This window comes from Akebia trifoliata, chromosome 13, assembly GCF_017979445.1.
Source record: "Akebia trifoliata isolate Shusen 1 chromosome 13, ASM1797944v1, whole genome shotgun sequence".
In the NCBI taxonomy this organism is placed as follows: domain Eukaryota; kingdom Viridiplantae; phylum Streptophyta; class Magnoliopsida; order Ranunculales; family Lardizabalaceae; genus Akebia; species Akebia trifoliata.
This window is the reverse complement of record NC_141387.1, coordinates 25085191-25096356: the sequence shown is the minus strand read 5'-3', so window position 1 is coordinate 25096356 and position 11166 is coordinate 25085191.

The window sequence follows — 11166 nt, the reverse complement described above, 5'->3', positions numbered from 1 at the left end:
TCTACTTTTACATAATGAAGCTCCATTTTTACATAACGAAACTTCTGGTATTAGCTCCAACCACCATAATTTACACCCATTTGTCTCATCTTCCTTATTGTAAAAATATATTTAAAAAAAAATTAAATGTGGTTAACAATTTTATTATTTAAAAGAATATTATCTTAAAGATGCAGAGCACTTTTGTGAAATGACATTATGCTTCGATAAAAAAAAATTTCTCCTTTTATTACTTAAATAGAAAAGGAAATTGTTTTATATCATCACTTTTGTTTATTTTCATCAAAGTTTGGTATTGACTACAATTGTAATAAAAAAATATACAATTAAGTATCACATTTCCCCATAAAGAATGTGAAATAACTATAAAGAACACCTAGAGGTGGGGTGAATAGGTCTTCTAACAATTTTTTACTATCACAACACTTAAAGAACCAACCAAGCAATCACAACATACAACCAATCAAAATAATAAACAAGGTAGAGTTTAGAGAAAATCAAACCACACAAGAGGTACAAATTAATAGTGGTTCGGCGACGTTGGTCCCTACTCCCTACTCTACTTTCACAAAGCTCAATTACTTAAGTTTATGTCTTTTTTTTTTAATGTTTTCATATTATAATCTCTTAAATAGAAAAGCGAACACATTACCGTAATACTATGCTTGGGATTTTCACTTGAGCCATTTTGAGACATCACTATGAGAAATCTTTGTAACAATAAAAATAAAGTAGAAACTATGTGGCGCCCCGCCAAACGCTAACACAAATCCCAAGGCCACTTCGAAATTTCGACATGGGTCCCCCCTATTTATATTAGCATTCCACGAAAATCGAAAGCAGTGTAATCTAATATACCACAAATTCTAACTATACAAAAAGACAACACGAAAATAACTGCAAAAGACTGAAAATATCTAACACGTGAGTATATTAGAGTATGGAAGTTTACAATATAAAATATTACAAAAAGCTTTTATTCTAACGTGAATCTAATTACTCAACCCCAAAAACTATATACATCTCCTAGGACGAACAGACTTCTAGTGGATGTAGTCCTTACATTCACTGGATAACAAACCCTGGTCGTCGGTATGACCCACCAGATGGTCCTCACTCGACGGCTCTATGACTACTTCTCCAACTACAAGCTTTGCAACTAAAAAAAAATGGAAATAGAGGTGAGTAATGATGGTTTCCCAGTAAACCCACAGCCAATTCCTACTAATAACCTCTCCTAAACATGATCGAGTAAGCATACTTAACATTTTAATACACGTAAATCTTTACAAAATAAAAATACGATTAACTGGTACATATAGCCAAGGATGAGCAGTACATTTTAAAAGAATCACATATCATCAATCGTCAATACTCATTATACATTTCTATTTTATACAAATTTAAATAACAACATTGAAACAGTAGACATGCTTTTTAGTTTATAATTCAAAATAAAGCGATTGGTATTGTAACACCCCGTGTTTTTAACTCATATCTCGAAGAGATTAGATAGTGTTAATTCGAGGAATATTCTAAAAAGATAATTTAGAGTAAAGTATCCGGATTATGTTACGTTCATTTTTGTTAAAAATCGACTTCGCCATTAGTTTCAAAATGATTAAAATATATAATTTAGCTTGTAAGCAAGTTTGAATTCAAGTTTGGGTGGAAAAGTTAACAAATCCTCGAATCTCGTGTTGAGCGGGATCCAAAATAGAAAATTTTTGTTAGAGGGAGAATCAGGAAGATTCGACCACACCATTAGGACCGTAACAAAAAATTATTCGAAATGGTATACTCATTTGTCACATTTCGAGTCCAAATAGTCAAGTTCCGATCAAAACTAGAAATAATAAGGAAATTACAAGTATGCCCTCACCTTGGTTATAAAAGAAAGTTGATTTTCTTTTAATTCATTTTTTTTCTTCTTTAAAGTACCCAAACTCAGCTGACTTTCCCAAATCTAGGGTTTCACTTTTTTCACCTCAATATTCGTTGAGAACGAAGGACCGTTGAACTCCGACGAAGAAGACAAAGTTGTCTGCTACGACGATAGCTACAACCTCACCCTCCTTGTTAACCCATTCTTATTTGTTTTCCCCATCCTCTATCAAAACCTAGCTGTGTGGTTCGAGTGAATCTTAACACATTTTCATCGAGGGTTTCATCGAGTAAGAGTTAGGTTTACCCTTCATTATAGAAACGAATGAGAGCACCCTCGTCGAATACTTGGCAAAATCCTTGACCATTTCGCACTCAAATCAGCCCAACATTGACTCTCTTGCCACCAATCTTGATCCTTGTACTAGTTCATCACTTTTGACGTCCACAAACCAAGTAGGGGACTTTCAATTCCTATTGGTAACTTTAGATTTCGAAATGTGCATTTAGGTTGTTTTAACAAAACGTATTGTTTGTTTTAAATCATAGAAATCTTTGCTTGAATTGAAACTCATGCTAGAAATAAAGATTTGATGTGTTTTATCTATGTTTTAAATGTTGAATTCGTGGGTGGGTTAAAGGGTTTGAAGAACGGAACAAAGATCCAAAGAAGGGATCGAAAAACCCAAAAATCGTGAGGAAGTTCAGTGCTGTCGGCAGGACCGTCGGTCCCACCGATGACCATTCTGTCGGTTCTACCGACAGAATGAAGCTTTTACCGTCGATAATTACCTTATGCCGTCGACAGTATTTTTTTAGGCAAAATCAGACTCTGACTTTTGGCTTGACTTCTCCATTGCCTATACTTGATTTTTCACCCTTTATTTCATTAAAAACATTTAAGTAAATGTCTTTACTTTAAGTTCTTTAATGAAATTAAGGTTTTACCCCCCATTTTAAAATAATGGAAATAGTTTCGAGATCCGAATCTCAAAGAATCAAAATCCAAATTTTGGTTTCAAAAACAAAACGTAGATTTCGACGTTTTCGGCAAGTTTTCAAACTGTAATAACTTTCACATTACTTTGAATTAAATTACAAAAACTATATGGTGTCGAATCTTGTGATCGAGGCTTTTATTTCCAAAAACCCGTCTTCAATTTCGAGAACTTTAAAATTTTGAGTTTCTGACACTTAGCCAAATTTTCACCAGCTTTCCTTGTTTTTAACAACTTTAGTCATGTGCATCATCGAGACCTCGTTTTGAATAAACCTTGATGTTTTTTATGAAAAAATCAAAAATGACTTTGAAAGATTGGAAATGAATGGTTTGACTTGAAGAGACGAAAAATGAAAATGTCAAGAATATGAAAGAGGAAATGAACGATAAAATGTCATAATCACACCCGAGGGGTGATGTCTGCGTTTTACATTGTATGTTGTGTGTAGGTTGGTGAAAGGATATCCAAGTTATTAATGAAAGGGTTGCATGTTTATTTACGATTATATTAACGCGTGCGCTGAGTACTGTTGCTTATTTTTAGGCTGGGGGGTCACAGTTGCATGGTAGGAATTGGATATCCATTTTCCACCCTGTTCTGTTAATTTCTCTTTTGTTTTAAATGAAAAATCATATATATAAACATAGCTATTTTGTGAGCTGTTAAAGGGTTTGTGAATGCCTGAAGGGATAGTGCGTCACATCATCCGGAGGGGTGCACAATCCTGGGATGTACAGTAGGGACTACCAAGCTCATACGTGGTATGGGACGCGTATGAGAGTGGAGTCACAACTGGAATCCGGGTTCATTCATTTCTTATCTTTACCAGTGAATGTGTATTTTAAAGGTGATCGTATACGAGTGGAGTGTTATTTTGGGAATCACATGCACGCCTGATAGGCATAGACAAAGATGATTGGTCAGTGATCACTAACAATCTAGTAGTATTCAAACGTTCTAACACATCGAAAAGAGACCCATTGCTTACGGTCACGTTAAACGGCCTGCCTGAGCCGGATAAATGGTCATCAGTGTGGTAAGCGCAGCAACCGGCCACGAAATCAGAAATTAAAAGCCAGATTTATGTTGTAACATCATGTCCCGACTGGGAGCGAGCGATCCAGTCGTGAATCCCAACGCTCAAATTCCATACTCCACCACTTGTAATATGTATCTGTGTTATATTTCGAATTATAAACTGAAAAATATGTCTATTATTTCAATATTGTCAACTGTATTTGCATAAAATGAAAAATATATAATGAGTATGGATGATTGATGTTATGTGTAATTTTTAAACTGTTTAGTTGCTCATCCCTGACTATATATACCAGTTAATCGTAGTTTCAATTGTAAAACTTGCATGTTTTGGAATGATGCAGTATGATTATTCGATCACGTTAGGTTAGGTTATTAGTAGAAATTATTTGTGGACCTACTGAGTAACCATTGTTACTCACCCTTTCCTTCCATATTTTTTTTAGTTGCAGAGCCTATAGTTGGTGAGGCGAGTGTTGAGCCAGTAGTCGAGGAGCATCTGGTCGACCAAATTGACGACTAGAGTTCGTTACTCGGTGAGCATCATGACTACTTCTACGAGGAGTCTGTTCGTCCTAGGAGAGGTCTATGTTTTTGGGGCTGAGTGCTAGGTCTATGTTAGAGTGAGAAAAATTTTGTAATCTTGTATAACTCTATCCCTTTTTGCACAACTCTGACCTTGCTTTTTGTTGTTCATAAAATCTTCCATCTTCCATTTCTTATTCATTGTGGATATGTTGCTTTATATAGGATTGTTTGGATTTGGTTTATCAAGTTTGAGTTCCGTGAAACGCTAACATAAATAGAGGAGACCATGCCGAAATTTCGAGGCGCTACTTAGTGCCTCAAGGCGGCCTTGGAATTTGTGTTAGTGTTTGGTGAGACGCCACAAGTACATAATACATAATGGTGGAACAATAAAATTAAAGAGTTGGGATTCACGACAGGATCACTCCCAGTCAAGACATGATATTCTTCAATAAAATCATAGTCTTTGATTTTGTGATTGGTCGTTGTTTACCACTCTTACGGGACCATTTATCCGGTTCAGGCTAGCCGTTTGACGTGACCGTAAGCAATGGGTCTCTTTTCGATGTGTCAAAACGTTTGACTACTACTACATTATTAGTGATTACTAACTAATCATCATCGTCTATGCCTATTGTGGCGTCCCGTCAAACGCTAACACAAAGTCCCATGTCAGATCTCGAGGCACTAGGTGGAGCCTCGAAATTTCGGCATAATCTCCTATGTTTATGTTAACATTCCAAGGCGTTCAACCTACACCTGATAAACGACATACAATCCTGCATATATACATACAAAATATAATAGTAGCGAAAACGTATATACATCTAATAACATACGAAAATCAGAGTGCGGAAGAAGAAGTTTATATATACGATTATACAGAAATTCCTCACTTTAACAAAATTCTTAACGCTCAATACAAAAACTATAATACTCTTAGTCTAACTAACACCACTAGGGGGTATAACCCTAGTACTCACCAGGTAATGGAATCTGGTTGTCACCCACTAGATAATCCTCACTCATACTCTATACTTGTCTCGCCAAGCTCTGAATCTGAAACTAAAATAAAATGGAGAAGGAAAGGGTGAGTAATAATAGTTACTCAGTAGGGAAGCAAACAATTTCTACCAATAACCTCTCATAATATGAACAAATAAACGTACTAAATCATTTGAAAATATGCAAAACTTTACAGAAGAAATTACGATTAACTGGTACATATAGCCAATGATGAGCAACTAAACAATTTTAAAACTCACATTACATCGATCAGCAGTACTCACTATAACATTCTCTTTTTAAACAAATATAATTGATCAAATGGAAACATTAAACATGCATTTCATTTTATATATCAAAATAAGGCAATAAATACATAATATACAATAGTGGGTAGCGGAATTAGAGAGTTGGGTTTCACGACTGGATCGTTCTCAGTCGGGACATGGTGTTTCATAATAAAGTATTAGTTCCTGATTTTGTGGTTGGTTGTTGTTTACCACACTTGTAAGACCATTTATCTGGCTCAGACTGGTCGTTTGACGTAACCGTAAGCAATGGGTCTCTTTTCGATGCGTCAGAATGTTCGACTACTATAGATTGTTAGTAATCACTGACTAATCATCTTCGTCTATTCCTATCAGGCGTGCATATGATTCCCAAATATATAAACCATTCGTATACGACCATCTTTACATTACAAGTTCACTGATAAAGATAGAGAGGAATAACTCGGATTCCAATTGTGACTCCAGTCTCATATGCATCCCATACCACGTATTAACTTGGTGGTCCCTATCGTACATCCCAAGATAGTATACCACTCCGGATGATATGACGCACTACCCCTTCAAGCATTCACAGACTCTTTAACAGCTCACAAAATAATTACATATATATTATTTTCATTTGAAAACAAAAGAGAAATTAACAATACAAGGTTGATAATAGATATCCAGTTTCCTACCATGCAACTGTGCCCACCTGGCCTAAAATAAATAACAGAATGGAAAAGTAAACAACGTTTCGCGCTAATAGAAAGTAAATAAACATGTAACCAATAACATTATCCCTAGATATCCGTTCACTAACCTACACACAACACAACAATGTAAAATGCAGACATCACCCCTCGAGTGTGACTCTGACATTTTACCATTTCATACCATTTTTCCCTTTTTTCGATTTTTACCCTTTTCAATCTTTCAAACAAAATATCTACTTTCTAATATTCATCAACTCAATTTGAGTTCATTGAATATTAAATCATTTTTCCAACTATTAAATTCATTTTTTATTAATAACATTGAAAAAGTACCAAAACTTAGATCAAAATGGGGTCCGAGCGGTGCACAGGACCCAAGTGACGAAAATAACCTAGTGAGATATCCTATTCACGTATATTTTGTTATAAAATATAGTTAAACATATCAAACATGCAAGTTCTTGCGTGAATTTAAAAGAACAAAAATAATTCTATATTTTTGGAAACACACCACAAATTTTTAATGAAATCATAAATGCAATTTTCACAATCTACGATTACTAATAGAAATTAAAAGTTCCTTACTATCTCTATGCGAAATGATCGAAGTGCGTACACAAAAATCGAGATGATCGGCACGAAAATCAAAATGGTTCGAAATTCGAGAAAGATGATTTTTGAATCTAACTCGATGATTTCGAAGATCTCGACGTCGTCGTCATTTTTTCCTTTTACGATGGAGGACGGTTTGATCCCGAAACGGTTGAAATTCAAGATTGAAATTACGAAACTCTTGTATATATATACGACTTTTTTTTGATGATACAGGAAAAAAAAGAAAAGAAAATGGAAGGAAATTATGTAGGTTTTGTAGAGAACGAGGCTGCGAATGTTTCTCCCTTCTGCATTGGAAGTCGAAGGCAAGCTGTTTGCAACGAATCTGAGGTGGAAGATTGGAAGAAATCAAATTTTTTTTTTGTTATTTCATGGGCTGGTTTTGGGACGAATTGAGAAGATGAATAGTGAAAAAAAATTAAAAGTTCATTTATATAAAATCTTGAGACGAAATCGATATTTCGCCTATTATTTTGATCACGATAACTTGATCGTCTAGACTCCAAAAGTGAGGAATGAATACTCTATTTCGCCTAATTTTTTATTCCGGATCTAATGTTGTGATCAATTTCTATAAATTATATCTTTAACAAAAAATTACATTTTTGGCCCGATGTGACCCTAAAATTGACGTCGTTTTCGTTTTTGATGATAATTCGACTTCCTGATCTCCAAAAATGACAATTAAGTAGTTCATGTTCAATAATTTTTCGTTGCGAACCCAATTGTATGATCAAATCTTAATAATTCTTACTCTAGTAAAAAGTCACTATTTTAACCTAATTCAACTCGGTAATCAAGGATTTTATAACTTCTATGTTCGGACTCCCATTTGAGCGTGATTATAGGGTAAAATATGTTTTTCGATCATTTTGAATCCAATGGTGAGGTCAGATTTTATTAAAAATGACTAGAATAAAATTCTACAATTTTACCCTAAGTCCTACTTTCAAGATTTTTTTTTAAATTCAACTATTTACTTTTCTAGATATATGAATAAAAAACTCGGGATTTTACACCTATCAGGGGTGTATGTGATTCCAAAAATAAACACTCCATTCATATACGACCACCTTTACAATACACGTTCATTAGTAAAGATAGAAGGAAATGGACCCAGATTTCAATTGTGACTCCACTCTCATATGCGTCCTATACCACGTATGAGCTTGGTGGTCCCTACCGTACATCCTAGAATAGTACACCACTCCGGATGATATGTTGTAATATCTTTTCAGGCATTCATAGACTCTTTAAAAGTTACAAAATAACGTCTATATATATATATATATATATATATATATATATATATATATCATTTTTATTTCAAAACAAAAGAGAAATTAACAAAACAGGGTTGAGAATGGATATCCAATTTCTTACCATGCAACTGTGCCCACCCAACCTAAAATAAATAACAGTACTCAGAGCCTTTGTGCCAACATAAATTTAAATAAACATGAACCCTTTCATTATTCATGGATATCCCTTCACCAACCTATACATAACATATAACGTAAAATGCAGACATCACCCCTCGGTGACATTTTACCGATTCGTCCTTTTTCCATTCTACAGTATTTTTATTTCTCGACTTTTCAAACCAAATATTTCTTTTTCAAGCTTGCGAATTTACTTTGATCATTCGATCGAAAAACAATCCAATTTTAATTGAAATGGGGTCCCAATAGGTATGCGAAGGCAAACTGCCAAAATTAGAAAATCTGATGAAAATTTGGCTAAGTATTGGAAACTCGATTTTTCAAAGTTGTCGAAATTGAAAATAAATATTTGTAAATGAAGGCCCTCGACAAAATGAGAAGGGTCATGTAATTTTGTAATCTAATTCAAAGTAATGCAAAAGATATCACACGAATTCTTGAAACATTCTAGTCACGACGAAATTTTGTTTATTGTTTCCCTTGCTTATTGGAAGGAGTTACGGGGCTCATAAGTAGTCGTTTTGACATGTTGAAAGCATGAGGAATCAAAAAAAAATATATCAAAATTTTTTTTGGGTACTTTTTGATTTTCACGGTGGAACCGTCAGAACATTGAAAACTTTGAATTTTTTCATTTTTTTCATCGTTTCTTTGAGTTTTTCACTCGTTTTCGATTCTAATAACCTACCCACGGATCCAATAATTAAATCACGATAAAATACGTCAAATACATTAGTTCTAGCATGAATTGAAGCAATTACAACAATATTCTACAATTTTTAAAACACAAAATAAGTTTCGAAACATCTCTAAATGCAATTTTCCGAAATCTACGGTTATTAATAAGAATCGAGAGTCCCTTATTTTGCGGTTATTAATAAAAATTTTGAAAAAAACCAAAGACCAAGTATTTCTCGGATAAAATGATTGTTAAAACAGAAAGAAAAAATTGCATAGACTGGGATTTAAGCGCTCAGCCAACCGAAAAAGTCTAGGTCAGCCGAGTGAGCAAACTCAAAAGCTTTGAGACTTCCAAGTTTGGTTGATCAAACAGTCTTGATTGCCTGAGAGAGCAAACAGAGAAGGTTCATTAGTTTCAGGTTCGATTGATTAAATGGACTCGGTTGCCCGAATAAGCAAAAATGAAGGTACCCAACTTTCGGGTTCGGTCGCCTAAATGAGAAGAATGGAGAGGTCTAAGAGTTTAGGGTTCGATCAACCGTACATGACCGACCAAGGACACTCACACACACTAACCTTTTTTTATTTTCCTTTTTGGCATGTGACGATCTCAATTGGTCCTTCATTATTCTTTCCAACCTCTTTAAGCTTGATCTTTAATGAGTTTGTCTTCGATATGCTTCTTCAAGCTGGAGACTTCCTAATGCGATCTTGAAGTGATTGATTATATATAAAATGAAAGAATTATATGAAAATCAATTACAAAATATGATACAACTCATGGATGAGGACAAAAGCTTCTATAGAATTGCACGACGATATACATATGATGTCTTTATAAAGTCCAATATCATTAGATAATGCGTTGCAGTACAAATAAATTTCACTATGGTACAAAGGTAATACACTGCGTTACAAAAGCATCTTCCCATTTTTCAATTACATCATTTTTTTTGTTTGAAATATTTTTATTTTTCATATCTGTGTTTTCAATTTTCTTCTTAAACCTCTTCTCCATCTGAAATCTTCTTATTTTTTATTACAACAACTCCATTATTCTTTCATTGACATCAAATTAATGTGATGTATCAAAGACACATTTCACATCTAAAAAAATGTGTGACGACTCATTATGGCATGACGATATACTCACGATGCCTTTATAAAGTCTAATATCATTAGATAATGTGTTACGATACAAATAAATTATTCTACTGTACAAAGGTAATGCACTTCATTACAAAAGCACTTTCTCATTTTCAATTATGTCTTTTTCTCTGTATTTGTGTTTTCAATCTTCTTCTAAAACCTTTTCTCCGTTTAAAATCTTCTTTATATTCATCTTCATTTTCTTAACTATTTTGATAAAAGCTTTAGCAAAATGACAATGAGGTGAGATAAATATATTATATTATTAAAAAAAATGTAATAATTACACCTACAAAGGATGATAGTAAAATATTTAGTGTAAGATCAGGGTAAAGGGCATTTTGGGCATGTAAATGTACATTTTGCTTATGTGGCAACTTTTGAGGGTAAAATTTCAATTCATGAGAGATGATGGCTGAACTCCTAACTTGTGAAAGTTAGAAGTCTGAAACACTAAAAATCCCTTGCTAAATCTGGAAAATACAAAATGGGGTGTATACACTTGTTCCCATCGCAAATAAAAAAGTACAATAACTCTCACTCTTAATGAGTTGCTAAATCTTGCAAATGCAAAATAAGATGTCTACACTTGATTGTGCAACAAATAAAAGAGTGCATCAATTCTAACTCTTATGTTTTGATTATGAATAGATGGCACACAAAAAAACCTCCTCAAATGCCTCGAAGCTCTTGTTAAATAATTATTGCAAGTTTTTAAATATAAAAAGTTTCTCCCTCTTTCAATATAAAGGGGAATAATATGTAGATTAATGCGTCATTATGTTGGCAAAGGATAATTAGTGACGGTTGTGCAAAAAATGCTTTGTTGGATCTTTTG